General features: G+C 42.2%; 1 pseudogene; it reads left to right on the top strand.

Moving 5' to 3' along the window:
- Positions 1-377: 377 nt before the first annotated feature.
- LOC124788881 lies at positions 378-4,755 on the top strand (annotated as a pseudogene).
- The last annotated feature ends 2,423 nt before the right edge of the window (positions 4,756-7,178 follow it).

Here is a 7,178-nt window from a genome sequence, read left to right as displayed (position 1 = left end):
AAGCGCGAATAAAGTGACTGAATGCTACCGACCAGTCGTATCGTTAAAATAAAATGATTGTAAGACTGATCGATAGCTTCGACAGGTGAACCGATTCAATGTACGGCTCTCTCGAGCTTTTTCTCTCTTTCTACTTTTCTAAGAGCACTGCTGTAATCCACTGATCGCACTTTTGAATGATATCGTAGCATAGTACGTTGGCTGTCGTAGCTGCAAGGGCTTTAAAAGGTGACGCTGAATTTTGTACAGTTGCGACGTTATTGAAAGCGCAAGGAAATTGTCGAAATGCTATGGTGTTATTATATAGTTTATCTCGTTTAGAAATGTGAGACATTATTATTCAAAAAGCAGAATAGCCTCCACCTCACGTACACAATATGGTAGCATTGGATCAAAGCAAGTGTCCGTTGGCTGAGGAGGACAGGTGCGTCGACGGCATACTGCGTGGTACTGACATGCGAGTGCGAGGACTACGCACGGCGTCTACACGGGCGCACCTCTCGCCAGTCGCACTCCGCGTGGGGGAGGGGGTAGCAGAGGTGGTGCGCTCCAACTGGCTCACCTTAGCGGGTGCTGGCCGAGTTTCTTCCTTGTCATGTCGGCTGCGTCCCAGGCGGGGCTGGCCCCGGGCCGGGGGCGGGGGTGGTGGAGGCGGCGGGGGCGGCGGCCTCGGTGTCGAGGTCAAGCGAGTGATGCGGGGGCGGCGAGCGGTGTCGCGCGGGTCGACGCACCACGCGGCCAGGATCACTGCGCACCTCACTGCACCGGCACGGCGCGGCACCAGCGGCTGTGCTGTTCGCGCAGAGTCGCGCGGACGACTGAAGGCCGCCGCGAGCCGGAACATCGCCGCCCCGCGCCGCCCACAGTGAAAGTTGCGCCGGCCGCAGCGGAAAGCGCCCCTCCCCGCCCCCCCCCCCCCTATCGGAGAAGCTACTCTCTTCCTCCCTCCCCACGTTCTCGGAAGCAGACGCAACGACACTGCCATTCGACCTTGTAACCGTGTTACATGGGACGGTCAGTACCCAATGGCGTCAGCCATAGATCCAACTGGAGGGTCATGACACCCCTCCCAAAAAACATTTTAGTAAAATAGTTTATATTTCTGCCGATAACAATTCCTAGATTTTTCTGGCAACATTCGAAGGATAAAGTAGTCTCGAAAATGGCAATGGGTTGTAGAAAACGAAAAATATATAAATTATTTCTTGACGTCTTCCCTAAGAGACAGTCACCATTCCTCACATACTATTTTGTAGGCGTCCACCAAGTGTGCAACATATTCAAATAATTAAATTAGCGCACCGCCTGTATTTTACAGTGTCTGTATAGTTAGATCGAATGTTCCTTTACACATGTATGTATGTTCGAAGAAACAGACACTGCTGACGATCGATAACCATACTAAATCACCAATTTTTTCGCAAATTGCTAATATAGTACTACAACACCTATACAGGTTATAAAATCCTATACAGGTTATAAAATCCTATACAGAATATAAAATTTGTGCTGTAAGACTCGCTGGATTTCAAGCTTGTCGCAAGCGCTCGTTTTAACCACTGGGGTTATCTAAGCATGCTCCCAGCACCGTTCCAAATCTCCATAAATCCCAGCGATTGCTTCTCACAGTGCTCGCACAATTATGTGACTCCCACATAGCGTCAGATGTTTAATTTTTCTCGTCAGTTGACTTGGCTTTGGCATGCAATACGTAAGTTCAGTGTTTGTACTTTATAGTCCTGCAAAATAGAACGTATTTAATGTCAGAGCCATGGCAATCTGACGAGAAAAATAAAATAAATCTCTCCCTAAATGGGAACCACAAAATTGTGCGAGCGCTGTGGGAAGCAGACATAGGGAGAAATCGGGTTTGGGGTTCGTGCTGGAACCATTCTCAGGAAATCGAAGTGGTTAGGATGGCCACTTGTGAAAAGCGGTAATCCAGCATTGAATCCTGGCCCGGCACAAATTTTCATATGTTTCCAGTAAATTGTATAGCTGTTGTACCATATTTGCAATTTTAAATTACATTTCATGATTTAATACAGCTATCGATCATCAGCAGCATCTGTTCCTTCAGGCATGTATGCATTTCCGAAGGAACACTGCACCAGACACTGCCAAATATGGACACTGCGCTAATGTTTTTCATGCCAAAGCCAAGGCAACCTAACTAGAAAAATAAAATAAGTGTCTCCACAAGGGTGAATCACATACCTGTCGGAAGCAGACACCGGGACATATAGATTTGGGTAAGTCCTGGAAGCATGCTCAGGTAGCCGAAGTGGTTACAGCGACTGCTCACGACAGTTGGAAAATTCAGGCTCGAGTCCCGAGCCAGCACAAATTTTTATATGTCTCCGGTAAATTGCATAGGTGTTGTGGTACAGTATTCGCACTTTGCGATTACAGTTCGTGCTCAAAGGATTAGTTTCGACAGTAATTAAAGTTTCGTAATAAGTAAATTAAAGAGTCGGAAAAGATTCCCCGTGGTCAGGACACCTTGGGAGCATCCCACTTTTCAAAGAACGCAAAAGCTCGAGATACTTTTAACAGTTCCCATAACGAGACTCAGTCTCGAAATCGGGCAGAAAGTCCAAAGACATTCTGATCAGACGAGCGGCAAGGCACAAAAATACCTTGATAATTTCGTTTGTGCACTGTCCCACAGCCTCGACACATTTTTCAAAATAAAACATTGTCTGTCTTCGGATGTAACATTTTACTGTTTTTTTGCCATTGGCCAATTTCTACTGTACAGCCTACTTGCTTGATATTGACAATATGTCGAAACTGACTAGCAGTAAACAAATGAAAATAATTTACAGCTAATAACTCACCGTGTTTTCTTCGGAAAAACAATGACTGCAGTCACTGCATGATAGCGATGGTAATGTTAACAACGACAACACCACTAAAGCTAAGTTACTAAGCATTGTTTTCCGAAATTCTTTATGCAAAGAAGATGCACTTAATATTCCTGAATACGAAACATTCACAACTGCGGACGTGAGTAGTTTGGATGAAGACACGCTCGGTGTAGTGAAGCAACTTAAATCAGTTAAGGAAAGTAATCCAGTCAAGATAGTGCACCATTTAGGTTCATTTCAGGGTATACTGATGACGTAGTTCCGTTTTCCGCAGTCGAATACAACCACTCGCTTGATCAAAGATCACACCTAAAGACCGGAAAGTTACACAGATCACACCAAACCAGAAGAAAGAAAATAAAATTAATCCACTGATTACGGACTTATATAATTACATTCACTTGTAGCAAAATTTTGGAAACTATACTGTGTTCTATCATTATGAAATTCCTCTAAATATACGATCTACTGGCACCAGCACAAATACAAAAAACAATGTTCCTCTAAAACAAAACAGGCTCACTCTTCACACAGGGTGTCAAGTCGATTCCATATTTTTAGATTTCCAGAAGGCTTCTCACATCGTTCTTCACAAGCGGTTTCTAATCAAATTGCATTCCTATCGAGTATCGTCTCAGTTCTGCGACTGGATTCTTTATTTCCTGTCGGAAAGATCACAGTCCATAGTAATTTATGGGAAGCTGTTTAACGAAACTAAATTTATATCTGCGGTTCCCCAAGGTACATTAGAGGCGCTCTGGTGTTCTTAATATATTTAAACGATTTAGGAGACGACGTGAGTTGCTTGCTGTAAGGGTACGGATATCAGTTCAGTTCCTACATATCCCATATTGACCTCACTCGTATCTGTCGGACCGAAGCCCATAGGCGGTGCGAACTATAGGTACAGAGATTTGGTCGCCCGCTCTGAACGATGAATTTAATGTTTCACAAGAGAACCTGAATTTACTTTATACTGAATAATAACTGTGTTTGATTTGGAGGACTTTCAATTACAAGCAAGGTGGATCAATACTTATGAATTGTTATGTAGCACTACGGCTACCACCTTGAAGATGAAGTTATGGAATGAGTGAAATTCTTAGTTTATGAAAATTACTGATTCTAATTCTCAAATGAAATCACTTACCAGGAAAGTAGCAATGCGACCATCACATGCAAATCAAACACGTTAGTTCTGAAGGAGTAACTGCTTTATGAAAAAACTGAGTTTAAGACAAATAAGCATAGTCGTAACGATTTCAACTAAAAAAAAAAATTGATTCGCAGGTTCCTAGCAAGGAGATCCAGTTTTCCAGCTGGAACGAGGTGATATTTACTACCGCCTCGCATCTGGTGTGAAATAATCCCTCGCTTGGTTTTGGCAAGCTTGGGGCCAGGGAAACTGGATTCACTACATTCAGAGACCTTTGGCCTGCTTTTCCGGTAAGACAGTTTGGTTTTCGAACAAAATGAAGGTGGAAATAATTGGGCGAAAGACCATTCACGGAGGGTGCTGAACTTGTAGACACTGTAATCGACATACTACGGAAAGAGGTCGAAAACTGAAACAGCCCACAAGGTTTTCAGCTTACACATTCATTGGCTGGTGGCACCGGTTCAGGCATAGCCACAGTGCTCATTTCAAAAATTCGTGAAGAACACCTAGATAGAATTGTGAATACCTATTCAGTTCAGCCTTCGACCAACGTTTCCGCCACAGCTGAGTAACCATACAGCGCCACATTGTCATTGCGTCATTGAGTGGAAAATACTGATGAAATACACTGTATTAACAAACTATGCTCTGTATGGTGTCTGCTTTCGAACATACGATGCCCGGTGTAACAACTTGTCGGAGGTTACCAGAACAGCTGAATGCTGATTTACCCATATTAGTAGGGAACCTTGATCCTTTTCTATATCTGCATTTTTCCATAGCTGAGTTTGGCTCATTGGCGGGTCGTGGCAGCCAACAATATAGAGCCCCCAATGTTCCAGAGTAGTGGATGAACAGATGCTCTTCATCCCAAAATAAGAACAGCAGTTACTTTTTGAGTAGATACCACGTAATGTTAAAACTGCAATGTGTGACTTTCCAACCCGCCAATTCATAATGTCTGCTGGCTCAGTGGAAATTCTATTGCTCCTGAGGAGTTCTTCTAACGCATATCTCAGCAGTCTACAGCTGTGTTCCGTCGCGTGCCAGTTGGACACTGACATGAGGCCGTTCACCCACGAGATATTTAGTCATTTTGTGATTTGCTTTGATCCTCTGACGGCTTTACTAGGCAGCAATCGACAGCATCATCTGCAAACTATACAAGCGATGTAAAGAACCACGTTGGTTTTAGATTAATGTTGGCTCTTCAATACGGGCTTCTTTAGTTTAGTGTAGCATTGGTTTGGCATGGGACTCTCGATCCTGACAGCACTGGCAGATAGCTTTACTCCCAAGGTACAGGTATCAGGGCACTAAAGTACTGTGACATATGACCCATCAAACTCTTACTCTCACTAATGCACATAACTAACAAGGAGATCGCACAACATCCGGATTTTTGTAATTTTTTATATTTATGCTATGTGAAGTTCAGAACTCAAATATCCACTGCCAAAAGCAGTTCGACACTAGTCTTAAAAATTCTCTAAAAAATCGACTTTGAAGTATCCTGACCATGTTTAGTAGGCAAAAATGAGGCAGAACGTTTTCTTTTTTTCCGACAAGGAGTATAGCTCTATGGTAGAATGCTCGCTTGCTATATGGAGGAGCCTGAGTTCCATTCCCATCGCAATAAAGTTTTTAAACAGAGGTGTATGCTCTATGAACATTTCTGTTTAGCGTACAAAATACAAAAGCGGAAAAAAGTCAGTAGCACTCGAGACTACAAACTGCTGAATGAGGCCTTGTTCCGTTCACTATTTATGTCGTTTTTGTTTTCTTTCAGCTGTAATACCTATGTCATTCAAATATGAAACTGATCATATGTGAACTATGTAACACACTTAATTGTCATTTTTACGAAGGATGCACGTCTTCTTATTTCTAATTCATGTCGTACATAAAATGCCACTTTTCAGTCCTATCATAAATTCTTAGTTATCGATAATAAAAATTTGCTAATCAAGATTGTTTGATAAACATTACAAATTATTTTTTTCTATCTTTATGTATTTTACGCTTCATGGGAAAGCTCATAGAAGAAGAATCTTTGTTTAAAAATTTCATTTGGCAGGAAGCGAACCCATGCTCCTTCACGTGTCGAGCGAGCACTCAAGCACAGATTCACGCTGCTTGTCGAACTCACTTCAGCGTATTAAACACCGTCAGATAAAATCAAAGTGAATTTTTTCGAGAATTTTTGCTAATTGCATTGCAATGCTTTGGGTGAGTGATATTTGAGTCTTAAGCTTCACTTACCATAAAAGTGAAAAGAAACGATAGCATTGTGCTCCTCGTAACACATAAAAAATGATGAGATAGGTGTCTTCAGATCAGAAAAGTTTGTGCTACACACCGTATTTATTATACTTCAAGTTCATAAGAAACATCCCTACTACGTCTAAAAGTTCATTCACAGTACATTAGCATTCACAGGATTTCACAACTTCACTCGAGTTAGCCATTGCTTTTCTGATTCAGCACTGTGGCCATAAAATAATACACTATACGTTAGATCATTTTATGCAAAACTAACGTGAATCAACAGTTATTTATGTTCGTGTCTACTTCCCGCACTCCGATACGCTATTGTGCAAACCGCACCCGCCTTCGACTTATTCTACAGATTTCCTCAGATCAACTGCCATTCTGCAAGTCGGCAGATAAGCAGGCGCCAAAATGCTCCTACATTGCTATCATCAGGGACATTGTCAAAAGGTGAGTTTAAAACCTCTTCTCTTAGAGTATACGTACTGCTACTGTGATGATGGAACCAGTCATGAAGCCTATGGCTAAGTTAGGATTCAGTAAACAAGTGGAGTGTATCGGCGTGTCTACCACAATTACAAATCGAACTCCCCTGTGTAATTGTGCTGTGAATAGAAGCTCATCATTTTTTGTTGAAATAATAAAATATAAATTCCGTTAGGATCATGGGTCAAAAGGTTAATTCAAAACTTGTGTAAAAGATATTTGATGAGCAAGTTACATTAGGTTTGTTAAGTGGCAGGAGGGAAAAGAGTTCCGGTCAGGTGAATATAGTGTTATAAATACAAAATTAAATAGGGATAATGCAGGAGTAGGTTTAATAACGAACAAAAATAGGAGCGCGGGTAAGCTACTACGAACAGCATAGTGAACGTGTT

Source organism: Schistocerca piceifrons, chromosome 3 (genome assembly GCF_021461385.2).
Source record: "Schistocerca piceifrons isolate TAMUIC-IGC-003096 chromosome 3, iqSchPice1.1, whole genome shotgun sequence".
In the NCBI taxonomy this organism is placed as follows: Eukaryota; Metazoa; Arthropoda; class Insecta; order Orthoptera; family Acrididae; genus Schistocerca; species Schistocerca piceifrons.
Note: the sequence above shows the minus strand (reverse complement) of the source record. Positions and strands in the feature narration are given on the sequence as shown.